The sequence below is a fragment of the Pholis gunnellus genome, assembly GCF_910591455.1.
Source record: "Pholis gunnellus genome assembly, chromosome: 7".
NCBI lineage: Eukaryota > Metazoa > Chordata > Actinopteri > Perciformes > Pholidae > Pholis > Pholis gunnellus.
Window position 1 is genome coordinate 13,227,849 of NC_136533.1, and position 19,633 is coordinate 13,247,481.

Below are 19,633 nucleotides of genomic sequence, written 5' to 3' on the forward strand. Positions count from 1 at the left end.
CTCAACCGTTGTCCTATATAAAAGGTAACATCAAATGACAGAGGTAGATTTATGTTTTCCTAACGAACAAAAAAAAACGAGGCCAGTGTTATTCTGTACGTTTGTAACAAAACTGTATCAACTACACCACACCGCCTCTTTTCCAGTCTACTCATCTCATATAAATATATTAAAAGGTTTTCCGAGAATTCGTTCTATCGGACTTGTGTCAAAGAAGCAAGCAAGCCTTCACTTCTCTGAAGGTGATGGACAGCAGCCAAAGTCTTGAGCATAGCCGTGACAGTTGCTCTTCCTGTGCGAGGCACTGTTAGCCTCAGTATCCTACCGCAGGCCGTGGGCAGACAAGACTCAACTTCCTGCCCCTCCACTTCCTGTTATTCACGACCCTTTTACTTACCCCTCTGCGGGGGAGTCAGGGGGAGCCTGGTAGGAGATGGAGAGGAGGAAGAAAGGGAGGGACCACCTTGGGGACACCCTTCCCCTCTGATCCTTCCCCTTATTATCGTCCCGACTGAGTCCGAGACTAAACAACAACAGAGGCTCATCTCCTGTGGCTTCACTCTGTGTGCTTATTATGTTTACTGGAAGGATCATTACGCAGGCTGGACGGCGTGCACACGCTGCTCTCAGCCACTCACTTTACAATTAGTAGGCAGAGACCTTTCCTTGTTATTCAAACACTCCACCGGTTGCATAAGAATGAATCACAGCTCTGACAATACGAGTAAATATGCATTGAAACAACACGATTATGAGAGAGGTACATTTCTGATAGGATGCTGTAAACTGATGCGCATTGATATGCGGATTCTGTGAAGTAATCCATGAAAACGTACTTAAGTGTATCGAACTCAAAGTGTCAACACTGTGGCTCAGTTTCTGATTAGCTTCTGGCTGACTGGAGACATAAAGCGGAGCAGCCTAAATCCACAGTTTTACCGATTTGTTTCAATGGAGCCTTGACACCAGCGCGGCTGGAAATGAACATCCCCCTCTTTGTTCTCGCTTTCATCAGGAGGTGCTGTACCTGTAAATGGGGCTGTTGGCCTGAGGGGAGTGGAGGCAAGCCAGCCCTCTCACGCTTTCTCTCTCTCGTCTCCTTTTGTGAGAGCGCGCTTATCTCCCTCTCCAGCAGTGAAAAGCAGGATTGTGGCCCCGGCAGCATCACTAGTGTTAATGTCTCCTGATGTTAATCTGACACATGGCTGATCCCTCAACAACCACTTTCTCCATCCCCTCTTTTCAACCCTCCCCCCTTCTTTCTTTTTTTCGTTTTCTCATGATTTCTCGCTTTCTTTTTCTTTCTCTCCTTCTTTGAACTCATGTTATACATTCCCTCACCTCAGTTTCCACGGCAACTAATGAGATATAATTAATAAGAGCTATCGCAAGGGCATGCGAACAAAAAAGTGAAAAAAGCGAGGCTTTGAGAAATGTAAAGGGCGAGGTGGGGCGGTCTGCTAAACATGGACTTGCAGCACTTCCCCTTCCTCTGCAAAGCGTTGCTTGGGGTGACATTTCTCACACTGGAGAATGATTTTAATAACATTTAAAGGAGAGGGTAAAATGACTAGGACACGAGTTCCCCGAAGGTGTCGAAAGAAAATCAAACACATATACCTGGTTTATGGTAAACCTGCAGGCCAGAATGTTGAGACAGTAAAATTAAGACAATTGTTTCATAAATTGCTTACAGATGTAAAGCTAAGCCATCAGAAGGTCGTCAAACATCTGTCTTGTCTTATTTCACGAGGCAATATGTTTCCTCGGAATATTGAATTAGTCTGAACCTAACTCAATCGAGTAAAATGTAAAAACGCATTGTTCAAAGGGAGACGGTGACCTGCACAGTAGGGACAGTGACAAAGACATGCAGTGAGAGCCTGCACTGAAATGGCAGCTGAGCAGACAGCGAGTGGTTAATCTGCCCTGATGACTGGTAGCTCAGTCCAACTCTCCAATGACCCAGCTGTAATCCCACATTGGATCGATGCAAGTTCAAACAATCCTCCATGCTGCTAGCACCTTGCTCGGGCTGGGGGATGGGTGCTGTAAGACAGGGACCCGCAGACGGAAAGCTACTTATCACCTCCGAAATGACATCAAAAGGAAAGAAAACCCCACAGGATGAACCTGCTCTCGCTGAGAAAATGTTTCACTACGATACACAGCCCAACTGAATGGAAACGATGTCACTCTTCAGATGAATACCAGACATCTATCCAATCTTAAAAAAAAAAAAAATCTGAATGCCGATGAGTGGATATAACAACCAATAATACAGGGCATCATGTGCTGACAGCACTACCAGACAGACATCCTCCATCTCACTCTCACAGTACTGTCAGGAGGACTACGCAAGGTGACTTTGACTAAGTGCCTTTGGGGTTTCACGAGAAAACGCCATTGACATTACATTAATTTCGTGTCTCTTTTTTAACTGACTTAGTGCCACAGAGCCCTGGATACCACGGGAAAAAAAACGAAACAGAACGTTTTTTGCTTCAGCTTCGAGGCAGAGGCAGCTGAGCTCTAGAGGCCAGAAAGACAACAGTGACAAATGGGTGACATGATCAGCTACCAACTTTTTCCTTACTTTAAGAGTCGTTTAACAGGGAGGAGACATTCGCTCAACAGAGCAGGATAAACGTTAGTCAGAAACTTTCCACTGCTCCTCATGTGTGTGTTTGGGTTTGATAGCAGGTGTGTGTATGGAAAAGAGACAGACAGAAAACAAGAGAGGAAGGAAGGGAGGGTCAGACAGAGAGAGTGGGAGAGAGCGACCAGTATGACTGTGTTAACTCTGTGGAAAGATGTAAGGGAAACAAGACTAAAAGAAGCACCCCGCGCCCATCCCATCCCACCTCAGTGGTAGTGTGCGGCAGCGGCGTTGTAACATAATTACTGCTGGGACACTTCTATTCCCAATGATCCATTTGCGTCAGTCAGGTTCTCGAGCTCAGCCAATGAATGGATTCTCAGTTTCTCAAGGATAAAGCGATGACCCTCTCCTAACAGTTATATCCATTTCATGTTGAAAAGCTGCTCTTCTCCTCAAGGTAAATCCCTTGAAAACTTTTTTTTTAACAAAGAAAATGATAATAACTACCCTGATGCAAGAATAGGGTGATTAATTATGTTAAATAAAAAAAGGAATGTCCTTGATAACTGAGAGATTATAGACATTAAGGTACAGTTGCTATAATGTCCAACTAGCCCTAGTTTGTGCCTCTAGCATTAACATTCGAGCCACAGAGCTAAGCATCCAAGTTTGGGAAAATTAACTATGCAGCAATCTTTGAAAAAAGATTGTTTAACAACACTTAATGCCGTTCTGAAGGTATTTCCACAATTCTTAAAGACAAACCAACTGGATGAAAGGATCCATCCAGCCCACGGCAAAATACCTTTAAAACCGGTTTCATCTTTTTCCAATCCAAGCAAAGGTGGTAGCTGGAAATGACATTATATTTGTAATTAATAATGGTACAGTAAATACTAGAGATGTTCCGATACTATTTTTTCCGATAACTGACCTTGCGTATCGGCCAATACCCATCACGAATCTATTACCAGTATGTTAAAAGCAAAAGAAAAAACGTATTATTATTATTCTAACATTGCTATCATGGCTGTATGGCCTGCCTCAGGTTAAACCCTTAGTAAAACATGAACAGACAAACACAGTACAGAGTCGGTACTGCGCACGTGCAACTCTAAAAAATAAAAAGAGACAAAGAAAAAAGAAGCGAGCTGGCTCACTCATTAGCTACTTCCATCATCAGCTCCGGAGACATACAACCGGCGTGTCGGAAGTCGATGCTGGAAGTAGCTAACGAGTGAGCCGTCTCGCTTCTCTCTCATATCTGTTGAGTGGCACATGCGATCAGGCGGGGTGTATGGATCGGGTAGAAAGTGACACGTGTTGTTGTTGTTCCTATGTAAAAGGAAATGAGCTGATAAATTATATGCGATATCCGGATCAATGCATAGACTCCCATACTCGCCAATACTTGATCCAGAATGTTAGGCTGTGTCGCAGGCATTGCCGATACTGGTATCAGAACAACTCGAGCAGCCTATATTCTCCATACTTTTTACCCGTAGAAGTAAATATTAATAAGCCAATCTACAGTATGCCATCTGTAAAATGCAATGGACAGACTAATAGCTAACTACTCACTTTATATTAATGCGATCAGTTTAACAAACTACTATGTCTCTGAGCAAAAGCCCTCCATCACCAACATTCCTTATGACAGTATGTCAGTTTAACAAGCCAATGTCTTGACATGGCACTTCCTGTGTCACACGTTGCTTGTTACACATCTGAAATCTCGCGGTCCACTATTTCATTACTTTTTGCTGTAAACTGGTGGAGCGAATATCAACAAGAAACTTCTGTTTTTCTAACACTCACATAAAACACACACACACACACACACACACACACACACACACGGATATATAAAACTAATGAAAGCCTGGTCCTAGAGGTTTATAAATGTGCGCAGCATTAAAGTGTGGTGCTGTGCGGTCTGATGTGGTGCGATGGCATGTGTCCATTTGCATGGTTGTCTATCATCAGATGGACTTCTCGCCAGGGAACAATAGTAATGCCAACACCATAGGGAGCTTCAGTCCCCCACCCTCCAAGGATCCCTGCGAGCTGTGTTAAGTGCCATGGCAGCCTTTTGATGTTGCACAGACCGCAAACTCAGAAATGGTAAACAGCGAGGATGAACCGAGATCTTCCTCCAGGGGGAATCCACACTGTAAGGATATTAGGGACGTCATGCATAATGTGTCTCAGCAGCAGCGCATTTACTCGATCTCAACACATCTTTGGAAACACTGTGGGTACAGATTAGACACTGAGATTCCAGATATTCAACTCTCCCCCAGTGTTTGATGATCAGCAGGCAGATTTAACCAAACAAACACTGAGCGCTGTAGAAAGACAACAGTTTTTGGTACACGTAGATGTAGTCCATATGTTTGGGATTATATTTACTATCTGCCTTCAGAGAATTGTCTGCTTTTAATGGGAAAAAAAAATTAAAAAGCTCAGAATAAATATTAGATTTTCTCTCCACATTTTTATCTTTCACTCGATGCCTCTTTCCCACAGTGTTCCATTACATAAAAGGTTTATGCAATCTGAGCAGTGAGGATGGCCATGAGTCATAACAAACAGGGAAAAAGGCTAGCTGAAGTTGCATTGATTTTTTTTTCTTACAATTTCATGTTATAGAATTAGGCCGTTAATGATCTCACCCAGGCCTGTTATTCACACATTTTGTTTCATGTAAAACAATTTACCAATAAAGCAATTACTCATCCATTTCTGAAAATACAGGGTGACACATTCAGGCTGGAAATGTAGAAAAACGGCATTTGTAAATGTTTGTCATGGGTTTTTTTTTTTTTCACGTTACTAGGTTTCTGTACGGTCACACTGAGAAGACAGTTTTCATATTCATTCATTTTGTATCTCTATTGACATCAATAAACAGCATTCACTGAGCAAAATAGAAATCTCTGCAGCTATAGCCTACGGTTTCTCCCAAATCAGATGATGTGTGCGAGCTGTCACATGAACACTGTGCGCAAACAGTGTGATAGAGAGAGAGAGAGAGAGGGGGGAGGGGGGGGGGAGTCCGACAGAGAAAGGGAAAGAGAGGGAGAGACCCCTACAGGGCCTGCTGCTGCTCGCCTCTCCAGGAATCTTTTCAGTCAAACTGTTTGCTGATAGCCTCTGGTCCTGAACTCTGTTCTGAACACCTCTGTTTGTTGGACCAGCGACAGAGGTTGAGGGGCAGGTGGGGGGGGGGGGGGTTGAACAACAACAACAGAGTCTGACATGAATACAGGCTGGCAACAGCTCACTGGTGGAAACACTACGCCGTTTTCAACTAGATCTGCTGCCCACAGCCCGCAGATGGAAAGTGGACTGGGAGAAAGGGAGAGGACAGATGGGCGGACGCACAAACAGCGGGCAGACTCAACACCTCACTCACAATCGCAGTCACACTATGGAGAGCTGGGATCTAGAGACTGGAGATGCAATGACAATACTTTCAGAATCGTCCTTGATTTTAAAAAGGCTAATTTTGACTGAATTAGAAACTTTGCGAGAGATTTTGAAACTGTGTCCACTTAAATAGGGAGGAGGAGCAATGTTGACCCTTTAGGATGCCGTCTTAACTGCACAAGTCTGTAGAAGATACCATGACTTGTAAAAGTGATACTTGACCAGGCTTACACTTCCCCTAAAGTGGACATGGTGTTATCACCCAGAATCAACACACACACACAACATAAACACAACAAACTGTACCTCGGTCGCATAACAGCTTTGAAGCTGGTGCTCTGGCTAAAAAAAGTGTTACCGCTGCTCGAGCTAAGCCCTGACAGCAGAGAGAGGAAGACAACTTTGAACTACAAGTCAGAGCCCTGTGGCGGGCTGGGGCAGCTTCCAGAGAGCAAAGGGTGCTGGGTCACTTCCCCTCACTGTTCATATGGCTGGTGTGCTGCAGAATAATAGGAGGAATCACCCCCCCCCCCCCCCCCCCCCAGCTGGTTCAGGCTTCTCAGACAAACAGAAAAACAACGATATCGCGGGCCAGACCTCTTTCCGGCCACAGGGCCGCTCAAGCTGCGGGAGATTCTACTTTTCCTCTCAGCAGCTACTGGACTTTTAGTCATCATGCGGAGATGTGACACCGAGGTCTCACAGCTGTATTCACTACACCAGCCACTGGTTAACACTTCTCCGTGGACTCTACTTTTTTGCTATCTTGCGTAACATAATAGGAGGCTCAATTAAATGTTTCAAATCACTTACTTTAGCGCTTGGTTAGAACAGCGTAAACATCTTCATCTCACAGAGCTTACCAGACTTTGCAGGAAGTTTACTTTGCACATAATTCAATTGTTTGTTCCTGATGCTTCCACTTCCACTTCGATACAAAGTTAGAGAAGATAAATCTCCAGTGAGAGATGCTTTTTAAGATCTACTGTAGAACATCAGGCATTCAATACAGTGGGGTATATTAGCAATCATGGGAGATCTTTTGATCTAGTAAATTAGATTATAATATATTCCTTTGATTTATGTTTTTTTTTTTTTTCCAGAGTCTCATTAAAATTCACATAAAATGCAACTCAGCAAAGAGATGTCTTTCTTAACTTCCTTTTCAACTATCAGTTTTGCTCTATACACGATTCAACTTAATATAACCACAGTATTGAGTCGCAACATAGTCACTCGCTATTGTTACATCTCCGTGTAGGCAAACGTCTGTTTCATGGAACAACAATAAGAAAACAAGCTTAAAAACAATGACTAACCAAACCACAGGACACACACGTTTGGTTTGTATGCCCTGTAAATGTGGCCAACTCACTCGCAGGATGATGCACGGTGTGATGCTGTGGTTTTTTTCTTGCACTCCAGAGAGCCAAAACGAGGATGAGGCATCTTGCGAGGGTGCTAAATGACTTGACTTCTCAAAGTCACCTCCCCTTTGCTCCAATGCATGCTTTCACAGTCTAACCTCCCAAACCACAGAGTGTGCATGTGCTATTCTGTCTGCCCGTTACAGAATGTGGCCTGTCAAAACTTAACACAGTTGCCAGCAACTGATGGAACTCAAAAGTAATGGTATGGTGCTTTACAAACAGACGCTAAAAACACTATAATTAGAGAATACAAGAAAGCAACTACGGTGTTATTTTAGGACGCTACTGTTGCTACGCTGGCTTTGTGACACCGTGCGTTTGTGTGCTTGTATTTAGTCACAGTCAGTGTCCAGTATGGATTTGGAGTGAGAGACAGACTAGGGGTCATAGCGGCGAAAGCGGATCGACGGCATGAGTTAAGAGTGCGGCTCCGCTTGAGGATCTTCCTGCTGCTTCTCCTGCGTGTGGTCCCGGTGGAGGAGGTGAAGAGACCTCCGATCGGCCTCGTTTTGGAAGAGCAGGGGGGCGACAGGAAAAGACGGTGCGGCCTTAAGCTGCTCTGCCCTGCTCAGCAGCACATGTGCTGAGTGAGCCAAACTGGGTGGCTTAACCACCAGAGGTCTCAGTCAAGGGCAGGACAGTTGAAAGGTCACTGCGAGCAGTCTTGCTATACAAACAGTGCCTCAGCGAGTAACACATTTACCCTCTGAGCTCACCCCGGGCTATTAGAGGGCTTAAACAATACTGAAGACAACCAACAGACACTAATATTGAGTTATTTCATGTTTTTATTGCAGTATCTATGCCATTTATTTATAGATATTTGGAAAGTAAAACACTTATTTAGTAAGTATTAACCTGAGTCTGAGCTCTATGAATTGACTCAATTATATTTAAAGCTGTATTCAAATGTAAACACTGTATTTTAATGGTTAAGTGAGCAGTCCTTTCACCTAGAATCAACCACCCCATGTAAAACGGTAAGTAGTATTTAGCAAGTTGATGTTGTCTGACACCCAGTGCTAGTTCTCAAGCAGACCCACGGCTCATGATCACAGCACATGAAGATGTTGTTTAACACAGGCAGCACATGCAAACACAGGAACTAAAGCCAGGACCTCTTCGCAGTGAGGTACTCGTGATAACCAAGGCCCACAGTGACCTATATAACATGAAGCAAACACAGAGAGAAAAAAGGGTTTTATTAAAAATGTGTCTCTGGACTTGAAAGTGATTTGAAGTTTTCTGCTTTAAATGTACAGTTAAGGGCATATTAATGGTTTGCTGTACACCAACCGCCTGCTATCTGTTTACAAAAGTATTTTCTCTTTAGTCTACAGGGGACAGTCTACAGTTAACTGCGGTCAGAAACATTATCTGCCAGGCTCAAGATTCTGCATCCAACCTCCAGGTCTCACAGGAAAACGCTGGAATCTCCATATTGATGATAGAGCTCCAATAAACAATGAATCATGTTACTAAGATGCTGAGTGATCCTCATTTTCTTTTTTTTACAAAACACCAGTTTTTAAAGTAAGTGCACAAAGAAAAATGAAAAAAAAAAAAATTATTAATTTAAGAGTCTCCAAACACCTCAGTACATTTGCCTTTGAACTCGTGCAACCTTTCTGATGTTTCAGCTCCTAAAAAGAGCCGGATCATCTACCAAGAAACTCTATTTAATGTTCACATTCCTCACCAGAAAAGTCAACAGCACACAATGCTCACTTTAAGAAAACGATCCATAGTATTTAAATAAAGCCAAAAGATTGGAAAAATAGATTCACAATCATGTTAAAGTTATAAAGAAAACAATGGTTTTATCCATAATTGCTAGATTAGAGCAAAATTTGCAGTATAAAAGAACATCTTGGCTCACCAAACAATGAAAGAAACACTATCCTCTTTATTGGACCAAGAATGTTCGGCTTCTATCGCTTATTTTTCACTCGATACATCCTTGGCTTTCAGCTTTCTGGTGTTTTTGTCCTCCTTGGAAAAATGTCCTGGGAGGAGGAGAGTGGAGGAGATAGACTTTCACTCAGTGATTCAGAGGCATCGTGTAAACGCCAGCATTCTCTTTCTGACAACCAGCGTTAATTGCAGATCCGACTCGCCCACACACTCCACATTTCTCCTGGAAGGAGAAGCTGAGACACCGAGATTGAAGTGGGATGAGGAGTGCAGTAAAAGATGCTGCAGCTGCCCGTTCCTCACACCGTCGCCACCTCTCATTTCTCCCTTTCCACCGAGAACTTGTGCTGAGACGCTAACGCGCACTTACTCACATTTACAGAGACATGCCGGGGCACACAAACATAACATGTAACAAGGCTAAAGCATTTAATAAACAGTGGTAGTCATCGTGTAAGATCCTCCGTCCATTTCACTTCATCACCACGTCGGTGATTAAATGATACAGGGTGGAATCTAATAGATGTTTTATCAAACCTCTGTGTGTGTGTGTGTGTGTGTGTGTTTGCGTAATGGCAAAGGTAGAACATTTGGGCTCTCTGAGGTTAGAGCAACAGTTCACTGAGAGACATTTGTGATGGCTTTCCCTGCGCCTGCCTTCACACACATCATATTCATTCCTTTGACTAATACCCAACATAAATTGTTCAAATGATATTCATTTCAGCAGCGCTGGCAGAATCCCTCATCCACACATTAGACATAAGAGCTCACGTGATGTGGATCATGAGCAACAAGGCCCATTACTGGCGAGGCCAGGGGCAGTACAGAAGCTAATGACTGCAGATTGAAGGGTGTTTTACTGCTTTGCTTTAGAAATCAAAGGCAACCAGCTGGTATGGTAATGTACACGCCGTCAGAGCAGCGGTAACAGTAAATGGACAGTGAAAGATACAAGCATGCTTTAATAGTGCTGCAACAACTCATGTCCCTGGAGAATTACTTTCACAATAAAATGTGTCACTGGATCGCACTGGTAACTGAGGGATGTATAGTAAAATATTTACTACTGGGGTAAAAGGCAAAGACATCATTTTTATATATAATAATAATAATAATAATAAACAATACACCGAATACACAGCTTCTATGGATGCTGATGCAGTTTGGATTTACCGATCTACAAAATATACTGTGTGTCATCTGTACAGGAACACAAAACACACTTTACGAGTTGCCACATGTCAGACAACCAAACAATTTCCAAAGCAAGAATTAACTTGTAAAAGAGAAGTGAATAGAGCACAATTTCAGGTTATGATAGCTGTATTTTCTGCTACAACTGAATATAGTCTTCTACTTCTGTACAATATTAGTGAGACGTTCACAGTGTACGCATACACTAGAAAAAATTTGAGAAGGTCAGGTTACTGATGGCCACTGCCCACTCTGGCGAGGGGTTAAGGTCACAAGAGTCCCACAGATTCAAAGATCCTCTCTCACAAGCTCTGTGACCAGACTGACCGTACAGCTTATCCGAAAATGTACTGTCCCACAGTCTGTCACTTTCAAAAATAAAAAGAAGTCTATCAATACAATAATAAGCTCCAAAATGTGTCACATGTATTCACCCGAGTAGGAACATTTCAGCTGAGCTTATTTCAGTTTTTAACCCTCATCATGTCTTTAAATAAACTAATGACTGAGTGGTTTACTTTATAACCAGGAACTATACTATCAGCCTGATTCACTGTATATCATGTTAAATTGCTAGAATAAAACGAACTTAGGCGTGATGTCATGCAGCTACTTGTGCTTATACAGACACCACTGGTAACAACATGTTTGGCAATAAGCAAGTGTAGCGATGTCACCGTGCACAGGCTGACCAGCACCACCTAGATTTCAGTACAAATAATGTCAAGCAATGATCAAAGCTGACACGCGCCAACATGCTAAAACTCTAAATATAATACAAAATATTTGCTACATTAGAAGTGTGTTGGCAAGGTTTACGTTTTTAGAAGTTTCAATTCAGACTTCAACTTCCACTACTGTGAACCGTAGCCCGCTCTTGTTGTGATGGATCAACGGTGTTATTATATACACATCGATTATTATTTTACCCAAACGACGCGCATGTTTTACAAAGTTACAGTTTGACGATCCGCACTTTCGATCCCAGGATTTCACGCGAGGCAGTTTTAAGACTCACAACTCCCGACTGAACCATCTTTAAGGATCTACAGTTAGGCTTATCACCGGCGTATTACTGTTGACAATGATTCCTGTAAAAGTTTCTCGCAATTGACTGATATCAACAGCGCGCGCGCGTCTGACTGCACCCTTTACGCACACACACACACATACACATACACACACACACACGCACACACACTTGGACGTATTACGTTTAACCTAACTGATAATTCAACATGACTGATGTTATTAAGTGCGACAGAATTGCAATCTGTAGCCTGTCTCACATTCCCCTCGTACCCCGGAGAGGACAGATACAGAGAGAGACAGATAACGTCTCCGTCTCCCAAATCCTCTCTACGTCTCCCTCTTGCGCTCCTCTACTCTCACTCACTGTAGCGCTGCCACACTCAGCAACATTGTTTCTATTTCCGTTACTCACCTTTACTCCAAACTCAGTCGCCGTGTATAGACACTCTATATCGGTGGCTCCAGTGGATAAACGTAATTTCAGTTCACATTTACACGCCGCCTGCTATTTTAGGGGGAGCTGACAAACTCAGAAAAAGCCAGTCTCCCTCTTGTCAGCGAGAGACTCCTCCCCTTATATGACGAACTGCCTCTCTCTCGCTCACTCTCTCTCTCTCTCGCTCACTCTCTATCTCTCTCTCTCTCTCTCTCTCTCTCTCTCTCACACACACACACACACACTCACACACGCGCGCGCACACAAACCGCCGTCAAAACATTAGAATAAGTAGTACAAATGTAAATAAAAACGTAAAAAAACGCAAATAAAGTGAAAATGAATCTGAGCCATGTAAGTTGCGCAATAGTTTACTGTTTATAGCCTTTATAATATATATATGCTACATTGGTTTTTAATGCATTGCTGTTGTTTGACTCGTGTCATAACAACTTTGTTCCAGACAGCCCCGAGGACCAGTCAGTTATAAAACAGACTAAACTTAGTCAAAAGAACTAACAAAACCAAATACACAACTAAATCAAACACAATAATTACTGAAGTAAAATATGTTTTCTTTAAGACCAATTTAGGACAACTACTTTCCCAAATTACTCGGCTTGGCCTCATCACATTAGACACATTTGACGTCACATCTCTAAGACAACAGCAATGGAATTTGATTTAAAGGGCACGTCCCATAGCCAATAAGAATCTTCAGCATCTGTTGAGCAGCCAATTAGATGAGTGAGGCGGGACCTGGATGACTCGCACATGAGCATAGCACGTGTACGTGCAGGATAAGAGGAAGTGGAGTGCTTGGCTCATTGGACTGTTTACGCTGGCGTTTGGAAGCAGGTGCGATAGAAATTGAGCACAATTATCATCCTCTGCTTCAGTTATGAATTTAATATGAATGGGAGGCACGTGTGGCCAGGTTTAGATATAGTAACTACATGCACCTGGGCACATTTTATAAATACATATGTCAAGTTAATAGGGCTACCTGTTTCACATAGTGCGTGAATACAGTGATACAAATAACAACATTTATTACAGTTTATTCGAGTATTATTCATTTTCTGCTACTTTACACTTCCACTAAATTTTACAAGTAAATGTACTTTTATCCCGATATAGTTACTGTAGTTTAAGATTGTATGTATATTAAACCATAATCATTTTTGTACAAATCTATATAACAAACACAAAAAGTGGTAATTTAACCTCCATAATGAGGATTTTTCCTCTTGATAGTTTAAGTAGCCTTCATTTTGCATACAATTATTATGTTCATTCAAGTACAATTCCAATTACAGGGCTTTAACTTATAATGCAGTATCTTTTACTTGAACAAAGGATCTGAATCCTCTGCTTCCACACCTGCTATCACATGGGAGTCAGATGAATTACACATGTTGCACTCATCATCAAAGGCATGTCATGTTGCTTTTGAATGACTGCTTCCATGTCATATTACTTCTCTTTCTATGATTTTGAAATAGCAGCCAAAGCAATCTGGTGTCCCTGAAACCAGAATCAAGGACTTGATGGCACCATTGCCCCGGCAGAGGAGTAAAACAGTGCGTGATTATTTTAGCATCCTCCTCTAATGGCATCCTGTTATATTACACTGCATGCTCACTAATGAAGGGAAGGAGTTTTCACAAAGCATGGCTCCAGCTGTATGTAGCTCATTTGTATTAGTCTAGTATAGCTTGGTCCCTGGTGTATTGTGCTACCTTTTTTCACCAGTTAGTCCCAGTCCCATAGGGAAAGTCTTCCTCCTCCTCGGGGCTCAAGGCCAAGGACTCACAACTGTCCTTAATGGATTTTAATACCTGTCCAACACAGTCCCTGCATTACTTTACCACTACACACATACGTGTGTATGTGTGTGTGTGTTAAATTCACAATTCAGAAGCTGGAGTTTAAAAATCGATTGCTTGAAAGTTTATTAAATGTAATCTGCATAATCCTGCTCCTGGCTTTTAGTCATGCACCGGTTCACGTTAAACGAGGGCATGCTTTATTGCCACATGAGGCGATGTGGGCTGACTCTTCCTGCAGTTTACGCGAGCGTTGGACCACTTTTGCTTTTCCGTACAAACTCAGGCTCCAAAAGCAAAACTACCACCTGCCAGAATTTTTAACAGGCCAGTGGAGATATAAGAGTCTACTCGTCCATTACAATCTCTGCCAGTTGAGGATAATTGCATATTACATGTAATCACACATGCATGCCCATTCAAAGTAAAAGAAAAAAAATCGAGACTTATGCTAAACCAGAAGGGCACCGTTATTGTTCCCATGGTGGCCACAGTGATGCTGGATTAGTACTCCCTTTTGCTTCTCACACCCACATCAGTCCTTTATTTTAAGCCATAACATTGCAGCTACATTGTATCACAATACACTACTTTTTATTTGTTTGTTGGGTAGCTTTTTTGTTGTTGAAATTCCCATCACATCTTGACAGCATAAATCAAATGCTCTGACAAAAAAAGAAAAGAATCCAGCCTTTGTGGCTGTCGCAGGACTGTAAAAGCTTGTACGATAATTTAATTTGGCCCAAATGTAATGATTGGACAGGCTTCATACCCGTCTACCTACCTGCCTGCCTAAAATCTGTAAATTGTTTCCCGTCTTCTCAAAGTATTTGGTCCAAAACTGAAAGCCTGTTAGCAATATTGCATTATTTAAGAACATCAAATATTTTTTATTTTCTATAAAGAAATATTTTTACAGCATGTTGCTCACATTTTATTGTCATGCATGGTATTCTGCACTTTCCTCTGCATTGTGAGCAACAATAGTCACAACAACAAAGAATTAGACAGAAGCCGTCCCCAGCTGTTTTCTTGGAGTGTTTTCAATCAGTAAAGTTTCTGCTGTGCGGTGGTTCTTAGTGAGTTCACGCTGATGCCAACTGACAGTGTGGATCCAAATTGCTCTCAGCATCTCCTTCAGCAGCAGTTTTGTTTCGACATACACCCCTGCCTCCCATCTTCCCAAAAATGATGCCAGCAAAAAAAAACTGTGATGTTAACAAAAAATACAAACAACACCAAGGTAGTGATTTACATGATCAGCTCATTAAGTTTCACCTCAACATGACGCTTACAGTATATGTGGTGGGATAATTTCTCAAATCCACACAATCACACCAAAGATACTATCTTGTAGATTCACTATAAACAAGAATGACAGTAGTGTTAATTGGCTTCACAGTTCCATGATGTGCAAGGAGTCAAGACCTGTCCTGACACCTGTGTCTCACCTGTTTGCCGTTGTTGTTCACAGAACCTGCTGTTTCAATCAAGAAAAAACTAGTTTCTGTCTCTCTTCCTTTCTTTCTGTCTACAACACTTCCTCTTCTTTCGGCTGCCTTTGTTTCACTCTGTCCATTGATTTACCTCAAAGCCAGACCAGCTGGCTTTGGATGCTTCCCTCAGAGACCTAAGAGGCCCGTCTTCACACGCTGTTCCTCCGCTTGTCCCTTGGTCTCTCTGTAGGCGGAGAGCAAGGGGGGCAGTCGTTTGAAAGGTAGGACCCCAGATGGACATAGATATGTCGGGCATGCGTTGTGTGTGACGGGGCTTGGCTCGGCGCTCTCTGGACCAGCCACAGCTGTCAGTCATAACTCCAGAAAGTGTTGAATATTTTTCCTTCCTCCCACAGAAAGCTGGCAGTAAAATGAATTTGTTTTGGTTCATAGTAAAAATGAATCTTCATAATAAAAGGTATTATCATGTAGATTACACTGTTTTTAAACTTTATCAAATGTTCATGTGAGGTAGATTGTCTTTTTTTTTTAAAACTATAGGTGAAAATGTATTTTGTATGACATAGTAAGTGATGCATTTCAACAAGTTACATGCCAAATAACGGTTTGTTCCAGCAGGGCTTTGATGCACGACAGCTGGCATTTCCAACATTGCACCAGACCACAAATAGACCCAGACACTCTTTCTCTCCAATTAAAAAAGGGACTAAAACAGTCGTCTCATACAGCGAGCTTTATTAGGCTATATAAGTCAAGTTTGATCTACAATATGATAGCGGGGAAAGAAATAGATGTTTATTTTGTAAATGAGAAAAGCACAAGCAGATCACTGAGTCACACAACTTTTTGAGACAGCAGTCTGACCACCGAGCTCCGAAATAACAATTCATTATCTGAAGCTCATTAAAACAGCCTTTGTGAAAAGCCCTCAACACTTCTCACCAATCCCTGCTCCTCCACTCGCTGCAACCTACACATTCAGTCTTGGGACAAACACTGCCAACAAATGCCATACTGTGGTCTCAGTGACTTTTCAGAGAACGACTCTGAACTATAAAGTTACCCATTGCATACTCTCGAGTGTGAGTTCCCGACATAAGCACCAGTTTATGAAACAAATGTGCAAGTAGTGGTTAAAATAAATGAATACAAAAGTATTACAAATCTAGAAGAGTTAGTAAAGTACTTAAAAATGTGTTAAATCATTTAATTGATGGTTTTAAAGTACTAAAACTCTCCGTCCACAGTAATTTTAATCATATTGACGGCACAAAACTTTTCCAAAAAAGTCATATCTGAGGAGAACACAGCAATAGGTTGGATAATCAAGATCGAGATCTAAATATACTCCATGTCTCACAGTTTGGATCTCTTCTCCCTTTACCCACTGTAATTAAAAGTAACTGATAGCACAGAATAGCATTCAACTGTTAATGTGAGCGAATGACACTTGAAATGAAAACCCTCATGATGTCACTTTGCTGAGGAAAGTGGAGCAGATAGCACAGAGCTATGAGATCTCCAGTGAATGTGGGTCAGAAGAGAAACGTCCAGTTAGCTTTTGTGGTCAACTGCAGAAAAATGTTCTTTGCAAATCGAGGCAACGCAGTTGCAGTGTGTATTTGTTATTCAGGTTTAATGATCGACACGACTCCTCAAATGTTCTGTGGTGTTTTTCATCTTGTTTATATCTCACTTCTGTACAACTTTGACACGCTGCAGTAGGTTTTGTTGAGCGTCTGTGCTCTTCCTGAGGCAGAGAACGACAGCACAAAGGTCCTTATGATGAGTTGATGATCTCTCTTGAGATTACCAGTCTCTTGGGTTGCTTCAAGTATTCTTCTCTGTTTATCACACCGCTGAATGCTCATCAACTGCAAGGTGGAGCCGTTTGCTTGATGAGCCCCCTTCTTTTCCTGCAGATGTACAGAGATCCGCTCTTTTAATTATCTCCAATATTCACATGAGCCTATAGCTCCATTTATAAAATGTAGTCTCCGCCGTACTGAGCTCATTAAAAATTCAACAAGGTCAGGAATGAAACTGCTCTTACCATTATTCATTTTGTCCCTAATTTCAAGTATTATTTAATTAATCACCTGAAATGACTCAAATAATTCACAATGTCATAAGTTGCTGGGAGATATTAGCGGTTTTCATACTTACAAACACGTTTCTTTTGTGAGCGAAATGGAACAAGACACTTTCTCTAATTTCCTCCTTTTTTTAAAACTAAGAGACATCTGTAAATGTCTGTGATTACACTTATTAAAAAAGAAAAAGAACATTCATGATGCATTTTCTGTCTTTTAAGGGATAAAACGTTGACGTTCTATGAGGCATAAGGATCATTATGCATTTCACTGTTGGCTAATTTCACAGATTTTCTGACGACGATTGCATCATATGCAAAAACCTTGTTGTGTGTGTGTGTGTGTTCGTGTGTGGGATTTTCTGACATCCCCAAAGCCAGTCAGCAGGTGCCATCACTTCTCATTCCCACCATTTACAGTGTAAAGACATGTTGAGGACGAGCAGGATCAAGGGAGACTGCCAAAGGGAATGTGTGGGAGAAACCACTCTATAATTTCTGCCTTTCAGCCAGTTCTTCTTGGCATTTTAGCAACGATTTCACATCAAGCTAATGCTACTGTAATTCAGTTTGTCAGACTATATAGCATGAAAGCATAAGATATCTGAATATGCTGTCACTGTTCACCTGTAGGCAGTATTTACAAAAAACAAGGTGTTTTTCACTGTAATCCAAATTACACTTTTATTTTTCACATTAGACCTTTTTATCCGATAGGTGGCACACTGATGAGGCCTAATAGAAAATACAGTAGTTCCAACACCTCATCCAAACTTTTGTTTCTGCTGTCATATTCTCTGAATGGCTTCTATGCTGCTGCCTTTGAAGGCAAGCACAATATTAAATGCATATTCCCTCACAATGCTCTATCGCTGCCCGGTTGATTTCTAAAAACCTACCATATCACACAATTGTAGGTAGTAGGTGCCCATTTCTCACTAAGCGTTATGACTCATACCAGCGCATAGAGCAGCTATCCAAGTCTAATCCACAAGAGATAATTTGGTATTCATGTTTTACAAATGTGCTTGAGAAAAATCCCTAAATCTTTTTGGCAAGTGCAGTCGAGAAAGTCGTGCAAGCATGTCATCCGCCATGAAAAGGCAGCGGGATGGTTGAGTAAAGCGGGGCTTTGTCTCCTGATTTCAGCCTGAAAGACACCGCCATCATCAGCTTTCTTTGTAGCAGACTTTGTCTTTCCAGTATTTCACTGGTTTCTCAAAGGTAAATAGAGGCTTGACTCAGTGGGGCACATGCAGTTTTCCTACAACAGGTAATAAATTTGCGTGTCAGGTCTGCGCGTCACAGATTAAACATGCTTTGTTTGGGATGATTTATGAGTGCGATGTCGTGCTGGGTGCACTTGGCTGTGAGGTGCTGAGGGTTTGATGGTGGTGAGGGGGTAGAAGGTGGGGCGGCGGGTTGGTGAGTGTCAGATTTGACTTACAGGAAGACTGATCTGTAGCTGCTCCGAGGGTGCCCACTGCAACACACACCTCTGTCATTAATCACACACACAGACTCGGAGTACAAAGTGCTTTGTCTTCTCCTCCTCTCACACCAGTGCTACAGGCTGTCACCATCCTGAGAAAAGCTTCAGAACAACTATCAAGAAGTAATAGAAACTGCTGGTGCCTCTCTGAAACTACAGGGTATATATATATATATGTATTCCCACAGAGAAGTTGCAACACAAAAACAGGACGCCTCACTCATTTTCCTCTATGGTAGCTGTGGCATGCCAGTACCTCTGCAGTCACGGGAAGAAAAAAAAAGCTATAAAAACCAAAAGATCCTAAACCTACGTATGAGTAGCTGCATAGATATGTTGTGCTTTTTATCTAGACATTGTCTGACTATAATGTAGGCGCTACTCTTGTTCTCTTCCTCCTTCAGAGAAGGTTACCTGGATATACAGGATTAAGATCATTCACTATCCTTACGAAGAAACGGCTGATTCAGCAAGCAGTGCAGCTAACAGCATGTTGACTTATAATCCAAATACAGCTGACCGCTGATGCCCCACTTTCTACTGATCTCACACACTCCTTCTAGCTTGAGGTAATTAATCACAGCAGTAGCATTAAACTAGAGATTGTATTTCAGCGTGATTAGGTGACTCTTGACTTATAGCTGAACTTTAACAAACTAGAATTACCGACTCCTGGTTGTTTGCCTCCGCCAACCAGTCATGTTGCAGTTTACATCCATG

The 19,633-nt window shown here is 42.0% G+C and overlaps 1 protein-coding gene across 6 annotated transcripts in view; it reads right to left on the reverse strand.

Moving 5' to 3' along the window:
- mef2aa (myocyte enhancer factor 2aa) overlaps window positions 1-15,531 on the reverse strand; it is a 60,198-nt gene extending 44,667 nt beyond the window's left edge. For 5 of the 6 annotated variants that reach the window (XM_079163084.1, XM_079163082.1, XM_079163079.1 and 2 more), the window contains exon 1: window positions 15,324-15,531. The gene's annotated coding sequence lies outside the window, so the exon portion shown is untranslated. Of the gene's footprint in view, window positions 1-12,019; window positions 12,162-15,323 lie in introns of those variants that run through there. The other variant, XM_079163080.1, reaches the window with a different exon arrangement.
- Between the last annotated feature and the right edge of the window lie 4,102 nt (window positions 15,532-19,633).